Here is a 14,445-nt window from a genome sequence, read left to right as displayed (position 1 = left end):
GTTCCCTTTAGCTTTAGGCTTCAACAACTCAGCTACCAACACTCTGAAAACCAGAAAGCCTAATAACTCTTGACAGTTTACATAATCTCAAAAGTTGTTCCACTGAAATTTGATAGAAAACGTTGCAGTTGCAATATTTGGATCACTACATGCATTAAACAAGGGTTTGGTTCACTTTCTAGAAATAAAAAGCACAATAATAAGTTTCCTAAAAAAGTGCAAATATAGCAGAAAGGGGGGAGTGTTGTTACACTTTTTTTTATATAGTAATAATTTCACTTCTTCCTTGATCAAATTAAAGGAAATTTTAAAGCTTGTGAACAACCATGATAATTTCCATTTAGATCAGTTCGGTTCTGTGAACGCTTTCAATTTAAAATATATGCTCAAGTAATTTCTCCTGACCAAATGCAAAATACTTTCCTTTACAGCTGCCCAGAATAATAAAGGATTTGAGCTCTCTTAACTCTTACTCTCCAAACTCCAAGGGGAAAATATTATTGCATGCTGGGAGTCATTACGATGATTCCAGCCAAGTTATGAAAAAACACTAGTTTTACTAGTCTTTGCTGAGGCTTTCTGAGCAACAATGGAGATTGTGGAAGTTTTCATAGATAAAGAGTTCTCAGCAAAACTGAAGAGATGCCTGTGCAGTCTTTGTGGAAGCGCCATGGGTAACCCTGTCAAACCGCGGTGTTTAGTACCTACTCCAGCGCCTGCAGAAGTCGTTTGTAGCTCTGTTGATTTCAGAGGGGTTTCATGTTTGCAGTAGGTAAAAGGGCTCTCTAAGCCAGCAGGAAGAGCCTGCTCCTGCGTAGCGCTAAGGCATTGCTGCAGGAAAGCAGAATGTCATCTTTCCAAGATGTAAAACTGCATTTTGAGCCCAGCGTACCTATTAAAGAGAGGTCTCACAGCAGGTTAGTAATGCAGAACCAGAGTTTACAATCTCATGAGTGCCTCTACCTCACCTGCCTAGAAATTTCTCAGTATTTCAGCTGCATAGGCCATTTTTTCCCAAACACTTCTCCTACTAAGAATGAGTGACTCCGTTGAAATCCATTGCCACTCCCAACTTACGACTCCCACACCTTCCCAGGAAAGAACCCCACTTGATTAGATGCAACATGAAAACAATGTTAGAATACATATACCGTATGTGGTGGATATGAATACTTGGTAATTTTGCCAATTACAACTCATCCTCTTGGCCATTGCACTTAATAATACCAAATCCCGCCTCGCTGCCTAGAGCTTTTGCTGCATTAAGATGCTGTTTCCATGTTGTACCTGGATCCTCTTTACTCCCGCATTCGCCAAGCCTTTGGTTTAGACCTGAAGTGGGCAGTCACAGTTGGCAACCAACATTAATAGGTGGCAACCAACATTAACAGGACATACAGCTTGCTCAGGTCTGACACTTGTCTCATCAGCATCTTCTAATTGGTTTCAAAGTCACAGCGATATAAATGATATATAACAAACCTTTCCTGTAGTTATAAATAAATGGTCAGGCATCTTTTTCACCTCTGTAATTTTGTACAATTGCTAACATGAGAGTATGTACACAAATCAAGTATGACAGTTACATCAATATAAAGTGACCTAAAATGACACTCAAGTGGTTTCTTAAAACAGAAGTAAATAATCTAGATACATGTAATAAGTCCTGAGGGTACCCTCTACCTCCAGATAGTTCTCTCCTTCCACTGCCTATTGTATGATTAAGAGTTTTCAGTATTTACACCATTACCGTTCATTTTCTGCATGGATGATTTATTTTACATACAAGGAAAACAAAGGAAGAAAAAAAAAGTAAAACCTTCTCAAAAGATGGAGGTGTACATTTCCTCTTTGCAATGTTAAAACCACTCTGGGAGTTAAAAAAGGTTATTTATTCTCTTTTATATTGAATATATTTAGTAAAATACAGCTTTTTCCAATCAGTTAACCATTTCTCATACTTCACAAGAAACTTTACTGAAGTCTCTGAAAAATGTGCAGCTGTGAAAAAAGCATTAGTAAGATGATAGGATACGTGAGAAATAAGCGAGTGAGACAAAAGTTGTGATTCCTTCATATGAAGCAACACCACAGCTGTCTGCAGCCACTCTGCAGCACTTGCTACCTCGCATCATGACGTGTGCTGCAGAAGCAGGAGGATTAAGAGAACAAAAGTGATTAAGGGGCTATAAAACCTCTGGTATGACCAAGGACAGAAAAGATGGAGGCTCTGAGAAATTCACAAGATGCACATGTTCAGGTAAATCAAATAAAGAAGGTGACTCGGAAGCTTCTGCCTCTGCACCTCACTGCCCAGGACCAAGAGGATATTCAGTTCAATTCAGGGTGTGAAAAGCAGGACTGACACAAACATACCTCTCCAAAGGAATGAAACTGTGGAACTCAGCACTACCAGGAGCTTAGCAAACAGCTTAGCAAAACTCACAAGGAGGGACTAGACATTTATAAAGCCATCAGGATTATGGAGTTTTTATCATATTAAATGCCATGTACAGTGATTTAGACCAGTATGTAACTGTTGCAAACTACAGCAAGGGCCAGAGTGGGAAGCTGTGGGTAGGTTCTTGCACCTAGTCCTGAAGCAGCTGGCACAGATACTACAGCAGAAAGAACAGAATTTGAAGTTAAATGAGTAAGAGAAGGGCATAAAGACACCGCGTGTTTAATTTTTACCCTAACACACAGATCTGTTTTTGTTGCCATATCAGTTCAGTTATGTAAAATATAACTACACAGAATATTCCTTCCTTTTTGTAACAGTTTGACCAATATAGCATAATTCAAAGATTTCATACTTATTTATTTAAAAAAGTGTAAGGAAAGCTACTATTAACAACAAAAGTTGACTGCTGGTGGTTTGCGTGTGTGTGTGCAGACAGCGCACAAGAAATAATTTTCTTTGAATGATGAAATTTTTACAGGACCCTTTTTTCCATGTGTCAATTTTACTGCAAACGTGGTATGTGTGTGTGACTTTTTTTGGGAAGATAATATTACAGGAAAAAACATATAGTCCCGCTTCCCAGTGTTTTCCTCAGTGCTCTATATAGTTTGCTACGTATTATTTCCTTAATAATGAATGCTGTTGTTCTAGCATAGCTAACTTCTAACTGTCATCTCTTTTTACTGAAGTCATTCTGAAAAAATTGGTGCTTTTTTTGTTGTTGTTTTTACACCCAGATCAACTAGTAACTCATAACAAGCTAAGTGAGAAAAAGAAAAGGTCATGACAATCAGGAAAATTTTTTAAGAGGATTATTTAGTGCAATCAAGTATTTGTTAATGCTTTCCCCTTCTACATGATTACTGTTTTCTGTTTGAAAGTAATTTGTTGCAAGAAAATTGTATCTCCTATTACTGTAATACCTTAAGAATATATGCAGATATTTTCTCGGGTTTAATATATTGGGAAATGTTGTCTCAGAAGCCTATTAGTTGACTTTTATTCTATTTTGACTTACCCATACTGTTTGACACAAGCCTTTGATGTAGCTATAATTAAATGCTGTTAGCTTCTGTCTGCATTGAACTGGAGCTGAGGCATCACACAATAAGGACAGGCTCCAGGATGCCTTTTTGGAGTCAGTGATGTAACCTCAAAAGCTGGAACAGAACTGTATCAAAATTACATTTCTATACATGATTTATTCTTACTGCTGAGGCCAGCTTTTAATTCCTGAACCCTGTGCCAGTTAGACTTTAGCCCATCCACAGTCATTCTTACTTAAGAGAGTACACTTTACTTACAATAAATTCACCAGCCTAGCATTTGACCATTTATTGCATTTTTCTGGCTAGAAGTAGAGCACTGTAATTTATTGAGCCAAATAATTGCAGTTTCACAGAAGTTTTACTTAGCACTTAACTTGCCTAGTGAAATCAGTATTATTCCAATATTATACATTAGAAAACAGTAAATCAGACTTCTGCCTAAAAATTGCTGATAAACTATTTTCTGATATGCCCCGCTGTTGACACACAGACACAATCACACTGCTATATCCATATTTTCTTGAACTGCAGGAGACCTCTCTGATGATTCTTCCTAAATGAACACGAATGGGTTAAATAGCAACTTCAGGGTTATGCAGTTGTTACCATTGCCAGGATTAGAAAAAGAAATCTGTCAGTTCTAATAAAGAATTGAGAAAATTCAATAGTACCAATAAATAAATAACATATCTATGGCCTAAAACTAAAATAATTCTAAAAGTCATGAACTTCATGTTGGTTATATTGCAAACTTGAAGCAAAACTGAGATTAAAACCACACAGAAGAGCAATTATGCCAGTGTACTTCTCAGTATATCTTTGGCTACATTACCTTCCCTTCAGGGGCACCCCAAGGAGCTTTGAACACTGTAGCACAGTATATAGGAGCCAAGCTGAGTTTGTGTCATTCAAGGAAGACAGCACTTCAACACAGGGTGAAATCAGCTAATAAAGTTCTGAGTCACATTTATTCCCTTTAAATTCTTATACAGTTCCAGCACTGAAGGCCTCTGTATTTTAATGGCAAAGTCAACAAGGCTTGGCCTCTCTAAGAGGCAGTCAGGTCTTCACAATGCAGCCTTATGTCTTCCTCCACTGTGTCTCCTCTGGAGGAATAATCTGGTCCAAGTATGGTAGTCAGGACCCCCCAACCCCATCTCACAGACTTTTTAGATGGAACACAGAGCTTAAGATGATATTTAAGATCTTGTACCAGTAATAGACTTCACTTCGTTCACTGATGAAGCCAATACACCTGTGCAGTAAAGCTTAGCAGCTAAATTAGGCTATGTTTAAGAGCATTGGAAAGGTTAACTCCCCCATAAATGTGTACACTCTCCTTCTTTACTTAAGTATGCTTTCAGAAAGTTACCAGAAGCATGTCCTAAAAGAACGTGACAGGCCTGTTAGATCCGATGTGGTGGTACCAAACGGCACTGGTGGCAAACGGGAGAGACAGCGCTACCTTCCTTTTTCCAACATCAGCCCTGCACTGGCTCTTCTGCACTTACAAGTGTTTGCCAGATGTGTCTACAAGGAACAGCAGAGAAATGCTTGCCATTAATAATCTTTCCCCTTTGCTTTCCGTCTCTGTCTGGTAGCCAGCCTGTCATGCAGCAACTGGGTTATACTATCTTGCCCCCTTTTTGATTTGTGAAACTTTTCTCATAGATTAATTGTTTTTCCCTTTATTTCAGTGGGTTGTGATTGTGGCATAACTTACTTACACTTTTCCGGTCCCAGGTATTTCTACCTTAGCGAGGTTCTTTGGGAGGGAAAGGACGGTGTTTAGATTTGCTTTCAATGTCCTTGCAGCTGGGAAACGTGGATGGCAGTGTTGCTGGAACAAACTCTCTTGCGAGGTTTCCTGTACTTTCTGCTTGCAGTATTGCCAAGAATATTCCTAAGGCAGCTTTTTCACAGTGACTTGGAATTTCACACTCTAGGTGAAAGCAACGCTAAAGCAAACGAGAAGCAGAGTGAAAAAGGAATACAGTATTTCAGGTTAGTGGTCTTAAATTCAAGAAATGAGCAAGCTTAAAGGAAAAGATTCCTTCTTTTTCCCTCCCTTCACCAACTAATCATTTCCTACTTAAAATTTCCTTTTGATTTCCCCGCCACCCATCAACAGTGGCACAGAAGTTGCTTCTACTTTATCTGCTATTTACTGGCAACTGCAACTTGACCTCTCAGACAAGGAGTCCCTGGGCATACTGTTCATGGATTTCAAATAGCCTCTGGATCTCTGCTTACAGACAGAAGCAATCGAAGGGACATTGTAGTATAGCTGGCTTATCCATGTTTTTAAAAAGTACTGTCCCCTCATAGCCTGGGCAAATTTAGTCCTGTAGGACTTTATCCTCTATGTGCTTAAGAATTCAACACCAAGCTCCATATCATGCTTTACCCCCAAAACTCAAGGCAGAAACCAGCCAGGCAGCTCTGCTCCCCATGACCTGTGAAGGGTTGCTGGGCTCTTGAGAAACCTACCGAAGCAGCCTCCATGCTGCGTGTGTGCAACTGCTCACATGTGAAATATTTCCGTCTTCAGCCTGAGGACATCTGTTTTAAGTTCTGACCTTTTTTTTGAAAAAGCACCTTTTCGTCAGCAGCTGAAAAACAAGGAGACGTGTTAGAGTCAGCTCTGGAGCTGCTGCTGAACCCTTGCATGCGCTGTGCTTCATGCCAAAGAATTACAGCACTTGGGTCTCACATGCAATATTGTCTGTGGTGTAACCACGGGACCAGCTTCCAAACCCTGCAGCCTTAATGAGTCTGAGCACACTTCTTGCATCCCAAAGCAGAGCAGCTGGAACCTGAAACAAATATTCCATGCTTCATTTCCTGAGAACCGTTGGTACAGAGAGGGCCTAATGCTGGTGATCAACACTCAGAAGCCATTGGTTTAGTAGAACTCATGAATGGAAAAGTAAAGGTGCCCAAATTCCAGATCAGGTGGTTTAATTGTTGTGTTGCTGTGAGAGTAACTTTGCTAATGTCATATGATAATGCTTGCAAGCCTCTTGGTTTATCTTATATTGCCTAAAAATCTTTTACTGTACTAAACAGACACACAGACAGTGATTGAGAATCGTGTTTTAAACAGTCATCTACTGGTGTAAAACTCCAGAGGAATGCTTTTGTTGTTTGGAGGTCTTCATTCAAACAGAGATGAAGAACTGGATGAGGCATCAACATCTTTCCTGCTTTACACAAGCCAATTATATCTATGCAGTTGCTGATGTATTTTTTTATTTTTTTTTCAGAGGCTGGATGCGTAAAGCCATAGCCTTCATCTGAAGGGAAATGAAGAGGAGTCTGTAGGTATCTTTCATCTCTTGCTTCCCTAATGCTATTATTCTGCATTTCCTAGGCCAGAAATGTTAAGGTCCAGCTGAACAATTCTCAGAGCATTCTTCCTTTTACCAAGAGCTGATATATTACTCTCCAAGAGGTGCAGAGAGTTGCTTCTAGATATAATACCAGCTTTTCTCTCATGCTCCTCAGATCATCCTTCTTTACAGGAGCTGCTGCTAAACTTCTTTACAAAAAACACAGGAGAAAGAGGTTGCAGCCACAGTATTCATGGAGAATATGAAAAGAAATATTGTACTTTTCAGGGAAGAACATGGCTTGGGAGGGAATGAGAATGAATCATAGTGAATCATTTTCACTCACTGAATACAGTACAGAAGGGGGGGGGGGGGAGAAGTGTGAAGATATTTGCTTCCATCATTCTATAAAGTAAGAGCTAAACCTCAGGGCTCCTTTAAAAGCTGTATGAAACTTTTAGTGTAGATATACTTTCTGTACAAGCACTTAGCAGAGCAATATCATACAGCAAAAAAAACACGGGCTGGTTTAACAGTGGCAGCAAGCACTAAGAGGACAAAATCTAGGACGCTGCATCCAAGGTCTGGGTGGTCTGCACAGAAAGAAGTGCCGCACAAATCACCATGTGAAAGGACAAAGCTGGCAGCACAACACAATTCAAAGGTAATAGAGAAGTGTTGTGATGGCCAACCACTTTCAAAGATGCAGGAAGGATTCTCCACCTTCTACCAAGCATAATTTAAAGGCAATGTGCCCTGTGAGAGCAAAGAGAATATCTATGCTGTCAAAAGAAGCCCATATAGGTATATCTATCTATACTCTGTGTGGAAGGGCGAAAAAACCTATTGCAATGTTACTATAAAACACCTTTACACCGCTGTAGAAGGCATCATGGAGATGTACTGGTTTAATTCTACTGGTGAAAAATGACATCAACAAATTATACTGGCACAAAACATACATTTAGAATGGGTCTAACTGACCACGAGGGAAGAGTGGCGAAACTCTCCTACTAAAAATTAAGTCATTATTTCATGCAGGTATCATGTATGCCTTGTCTGGATCTGTTTCTGTAGAGTGAAAGCTAACTATATGGAACAAGAAATACCTCTCATTTTAATTTCTTTTAATCTTGTTTTTTTCTTAAATATTGCTTTTAATTTAAGTATTTTATGAAACCATTTGAATAAAGTATATTTTGATAAAAGTTATTCTGGTCATTCTGGAGAGAAAATACCTTCAAGAAGATAAAAAGATAATGTGGCAACCTTCTAAACTGGAAATCCTTTGAGGAGAATGAGCTAAACTCTTTCTTTTTCATAAACAGTGCTACGTGTAGGCCTGCGTTCTGATGGCATGCACCAACAGCTGATGGTGAGCAGGGACGGGAGCTGAAGGGCTACAAGTGATGAGGAGAAAACCAGCACCTACCCTAGCATTTCGATTAGGAGTGTTCAAATACTCCCCCACCTCAGCAGTTCCTGGATGAAGAAATAAATGCAGCTGTTTCTGGAGACACGGCAGAATTTTCTGTAAGATCAGTTACCAGTGCTTACTCAAGTCCATGTTTCACTGACTCATCTCCGCACTGCGTTGCTACAAGTTGGCCTCTGCTCGGGAAGACAGCTTGGCAGGAAGAAGATTCCTCTGCTTGCTCAAGGTCTTGCTGACTAGCAAGGGCCAAGTTCTCTAGCGGAGCTGGAAAATGTGCCAAGAAGTATAACTCGGTTTGTTTTTTCTTTTCTTTCTTGGTCATAAAAAGGAATTGCTGCCCTCACCACAGAAGATGCAAGTTAGGACAGTACCGTGATTCAGACTGGGTAGGTGGAAGAGAAAAGTATGTGCTGGATGCGCAGGGCCCATTGGCCAACCCAGCTAGAAGCAACCAAAGGCAGAATGGTTTGCTGACAACACGAGTGAAAAGGAAGCCGCTCTCCCAGAGGAAGGGGAAGGAGAATTCCCCTTCCCACTCCTTACATGAGGAAAGCAAAGAGCTCCAGAGAGGACTTGGCCAACAGCAACACCTGCCCTGACACCCCAGCCCAGAGCTCTTGCTTCCTCCTCACCACCCCCCATTTAACTTAAAATAAAAAGAATGACTTCACCCTTTCTTTGGGAAAAAAAGAAAAAAAAAATATCTGCAAAGCACTTAATGACAAACCCTTACCAAGATGAGTAATTCTTTGTTGGAGAACAGCACCTGATGTATGAGGGGTTTGGGTTTGGTCTCAATCTATGCACTCCTTCATGGGAAACACATAAAGAATAATCATATCATCTGAGGGCTAGACCAAGGAACTAGAAAAAAAAAAACATGAGAAAGAGGGTGCACACTTTTAATGATCTGGGTAATTAAACATTGGAACAGTTTAGCAAGATGGGGGTGGATTTTCCATATGGTTTAACATGTTTGTACTTAGCCCGCTTCATAAGATGATACCTTGTAGCAAATTTGTAAACACAGTTTGGTAACACAGATTTTTGTATCAACTTGCAGCAAGTGCATAGAGGTAAAATCATTAACAGGAAAGCTAATAAAAAAAATGAAATCACAGTATCAGCCACTCTGGTAATCCCACCCACCTTTCATACAATACAGGGAGATTTCCAGCAATCTCCAAAAGGGCAGCTTGGGTTAGAAAAGAAAAGGAAAATAATATTCATAAGAGATTTACAATTAAAGCCAAAGATTCATTTCCATTTGAAACAGATGGTCAGGCAAAGGCATTCTGGATAATTTAGCAAAAGCCTGTGCTTCAACTAGCTAACAAAAGCATTGACTTAATCTTCCCTCTAGTTGTGCAGGGTAACCTGTTTATTGCATATTACGGATCAGGAAATATCTGCATTGCTTAAAACCTGACATGCTTACAGGACCAGTGCAGATCCAGAATTACATTTAAATTAAATTAAATTAAAAGCATTACTGCTTGTAATGAAAATTAATTGAAATTGCAAGTGAAGACAAATAAGACACATAAATTTCTAGAAAAGAATGAGAGATGGAGGGCTGAGTGAATTGGGAGAAAACTAACATGATTATAATGAATGGCAGATAGCTAAAATATCACTGCTGAGGTGTTGCGGTGAAAGTAGTGTTGGGTAAATGCAGTACAGCTGATAGACAATAAAAAGTATATTTTTCTTTGCTTCTTTAAGGTAAACTAAGGAATCATGATATGACACAGTTACGGTATTGGATGGATAAATCTTAATGACAGCACTAGAAACACGCTTTCATACCTTGGGAAGTCTTGTATCTCAGCAGACACTGCAGAAGAGTCATTGACATGTCTTTTCCTCTGGGAATAAAAAAATGTTGGTAACATTAAACCTACAGTGTATTTTCTTCTATCTACCCTCCATGTAATAAATAAATTGCAATTTTGGTGTACTGCTCTCACATCTACCTTAATAATTCACAAAATGCACATTTAAACCAGTATCTCACCCAGACCTGTAAACAGCAGTAACTACAAACTCTCAGACCTACCCTATTTCCATCATTAAAGCTATTAATGTTTTCCGGCAGGACTGATGCCCTTGCCGTGCAACTCTACCTTTGTTTATATTTTCAGAAAGTACTTGGTAAAAAAATATATTCATGATCTTCAGGGAAATAATATCACTAGGCAATTACAGACTGAATAAATTCTGGAATTATAAGACAATTCTACAAATAGATTTGATATTGTCATAGGGAAAATAATACTCATCTTGTTGCATGCAGCAAAAGATTTTAGGATGCAAATTATTAAGTCAGCCTGAGTGTTCCTCCACTCCCCGTCCCTCCCAGCTGAACTAAGGGCACAGGTAGTAGCTGACTTTAGAATGTGACTTTCACCTCCCCAGTCCGTTGGGATGATGGTGAGGATGTCTAAACCTGCTCTGTGGCTCCCAACTCAGTACACAGCAACTAAACCATGCAATCAAGAGGCTACCGTGGTACCTCTGCAGACCGATTTAAACCCTGCTGCTACAAAACACCAGTAGAAGCACACCTGATGAAGTGCTTGAAGAATGATGGCCTTATGGTTTAACCATTAGACTCCAGTTTAGGACATCTCAGCTTTTGCCAGCCCTTGCCAATGCCTTCCTCTGTCACCTTGGGACAACCTATGTCTTATTTTCTGTATGTATAACAGGTAGAAATAATGCCCTGCACTGCAAACTGTGAGGGTACATGTAGTAAATGTACAGGCATTGCTCAAAACCATGAGTGTACACAGTGAAGGAAGAGTGGAAGAAAGAACTAGGTATGTATATCACAGTGGTGGCTCAGTGAAATGGAGTGAATTTCACCATTCAGCAGTGATAAAGCACCACACTGCACCCGGAAGCAAGAAAACAGGAACGAGGATTTGTCCGTCATAAGGGAAACAGAGTAGCTATTTTATGGCATTGATTACTCACCTACATGATCTTCAACATCTTCTGTTGGGAAAATGCAACCGCTAAAACACTTCAGTTATGTATGCTATCCTGAAGGCTACATCTGAATAAATATCAAGTATCTGATTTAAATAAGTGTGAGTTAAACATTGTCTACCCTCTCGAATCATGAAATGTGAAAAAGTTACTTTTGAAAATTTACTCCTTAGAGGAGACATCCATTATTTTTCTGAACTGGACATTATAGGCATGGCTGGTGGTAGTATATTTTGTGATATAAAATATAATTAAAGTGTTTATTTTGTAGCCTATTTCATACATTATCATCTCCTGTTTTGCATAGGGTGCTTTTAGAAAATGACTGTAGAAGTTGAGACAGAGAATTGAGTTGCTGTGAGAAAACATAAAATCCTTTTCCAGGACGGTTTCAGACTTGATTTTTTTTTCGCCCTGTATAAGAACGAGCAAAACCTAAGGAGCAGAAGCCTGCCTCACATGAAACAACCAAAATAAACAGAAATGATACCGGCAGTTCTCTGCCTGGGCTCCTTGGCCAGGAGTGCCATCCCGAGCTTGAAGCAGCAGGGGATGCTCTAGGCTCAGTGCAGCCTGCAGGGCAGAGTCTGAGCATTACAGCTATCTTCCACCACAGGAGATTTAGGCTTTCAAGACTCCTGGGTGCCAAACCGTTTTGCTACTTGAACTAAGCAATCGATAAATTAAAATAACTCTGATAGTACAAGCAGAATGCACACCAAATGGCATTAGCGATGGCTACCTGGTAGGCCTCCAAGGGAGCCGTCACTGAGAAGTCATCATTAAAAGGAGGTGCTTTCACGGGAAGCAGTATTGGGTCCAGCCCGTGCAAAATGACGGCGGACAAGATCTGCAGGTGACACAAAGGCTGGTGGAGTGGTGTACAACATGGACAGGACAATTGCAAAGTGATGCAAATTACCTGAAAACTTAATAGAATCATAGAAACTCAGCTTCTTCAACAAAATATGTTTTACTGAAACCAGCTATTGACTGATGCACAGAGTATGTGTAACAAGGAACGAAGGTGTACCAGTAGAAGAACTGGAATGGTGAGAAACCTATCCATTTGAGAGTCACAAGGGACATGCAATTCATTAGAGGCAGAGGAGTGCTCCCTTCTTGGGAGCTGATGTTTCTTCCTTTAATACAGCTTGAGTGAAACTAATACAGGAATATTGTATTTACTTTTGATGTCCACATTTTTCACAGTCTACTGAAAAACTGGAGGTTTGCAAAAAAGCTTCAGCTCCTGCTCAGGAACTGGAGAAAGTGCCATACAATGATTAGACTCTAAGGATCCATTCAGCTTCTAAACAATTTAAAGATTGGAATACAGGCATACAATTGTAAGAGGAAAACACCAGGTGCCAAAGAACTCTTTGTCTGGGGCATAAAGATAACATAAGGCTGGAATCTGTAGCCAGACAAAAAGAAGGCATATGTACTTTTAACTCAGATACTAACTATTGCAAGAGATTTACAATGGGAAGGAATAGATTCTTCATAGTTTTGTTCTTTAAATCAGAACTGGATGCTTTTCCTTGTTTGTTTGTTTGTTTTTTCAAGTAAGTTATCTTCTACTTAAACAGAATTTACTAGGTTTGAATAATGAAATGGGAATTAAAGAAAAGTATAGGAAATGGCAACCTGGTAAGCTTGTGTCTTTAGCAAGACACTGTATATTTAACAAGTCTACTGTATAAGCACACAGGACGATGAAAACAGTTACTATTTGTTTATGAATTTAGCTGAATTTATTATATTAATATGATATTATTTCCTGTGTACTTCTGAGGAACAACCATGACTAATACGAGAAAGACAGGATTCTAGCTGGACTTCAAGGACTGCCTTCTAGTACAAGTCCTCATGCTGTTTTTTTGCTGGCATGGAGGAGAAGGAAACAGATGTCAGTGAGATCTCAGCCTGCTGTATCTGAAATAGAGAAAAGCTTTCACCGATTTTCATATAACCATCCCCCAAGTTTCGTGAGTGTGTAGCAGTAAGAAAGCGGCTGTAAAGAAAGGACAGGAAGCAGAAAGGGTACCGTTTCATCTAAACGTGTTCGTTATCTGCGGCTAACTATTGGATCTTGGCATACTCACATGCTAAAAAGTTTAGTGACTTTCCTGCTAATGACTCGGTAGCAGGGGCTGTGGGAGGCTGAGAGCGGTGGGAGTGGAAGCAGCACGGCGTGTTCCTCCTGCCGCAAACCAGGCACTTCTTGTTCTCCTGCTGCCATTCTGCACAGGGGGGTTCCAAGCAGACTTTCACATCTGATGGCGAAAGCAGAATTAATCATTTAGCCTTTTTCCTTTCAAAAAGAAGGAAGAAAAATCTAGCGGCAGTAAAAATCTCAAAGAAATGATGTTTAAAGACAAAAGGCAGTGAGTTGCTGAAGTCATCTGGGCTGAAGGCCAGGGCTTGTGCACTGCCTCTGCATCTCTGCAAACCCTTCTTTGGGGAGGTTAACACTTATTAACTGCAGGGACTTTCTTCTGCTGTCCAAACAGAATGGAAATGATTAATTTTCAAATCCTCCATAGCTACATGGTAATAAAAGATCAATTATTTCAGGATCATAGAAATAAGTCTCGCTAAGAGATTGCTTAGCGATTACTTGAAAGCCTAAACAATTTGGTAAAGATAAACAACACCAACCAAAAAGCTCTAATATGCTCTTTATCAACACTAACTATATTCACTCCATCCATGGTGATAAAATGTAATGAAATCTGCTAACAAAACCCCAAATAAAACTTGAATCAATCACTATAAAAAGGTCAGAGAAAGATTTTAAGAGGTTTGCCCAAAGGTAAGACACTACTAGTTACATCCTTGGCCTTAAAGTTTTGCCAACATTCAGAGCTTTGAAGGCAGGGTATTTTTAGAAGAAAACCAGATGATGACAAATGAAGTATTTCTTTAATGACATCCCATTCACTCCCCCAAAATGCTCCCATTAAGAAATCTTCATTCCATGTATGATACCAGTCACAGCTTGGTACCCTTCATTTGCTCACAGGGCTATGTTTCCCCTCCTTGTCTAGCCTTCTTAAAAAATCAAAATGTGTCTCAGTCATCAAAAAGGAACAAATTAGCATATCACATTAGACTTTGGCAAATCTCTCCAAATGTACTGGATTCCGATACTAGCGATGTCCTTTT

The 14,445-nt window shown here is 39.7% G+C and overlaps 1 long non-coding RNA gene across 1 annotated transcript; it reads right to left on the bottom strand.

The window, feature by feature from the left end:
- Positions 1-6,013: 6,013 nt before the first annotated feature.
- On the bottom strand, positions 6,014-12,980 carry LOC121082676. Its single transcript, XR_005826088.1, has 3 exons — positions 10,090-12,980; positions 9,014-9,144; positions 6,014-6,125 (listed from the first exon to the last, which is right to left on the bottom strand). It is a non-coding gene; the product is annotated as an uncharacterized LOC121082676 (long non-coding RNA).
- Positions 12,981-14,445: the final 1,465 nt, after the last annotated feature.

This window comes from Falco naumanni, chromosome 1, assembly GCF_017639655.2.
Source record: "Falco naumanni isolate bFalNau1 chromosome 1, bFalNau1.pat, whole genome shotgun sequence".
Taxonomy (NCBI): domain Eukaryota; kingdom Metazoa; phylum Chordata; class Aves; order Falconiformes; family Falconidae; genus Falco; species Falco naumanni.
Note: the sequence above shows the minus strand (reverse complement) of the source record. Positions and strands in the feature narration are given on the sequence as shown.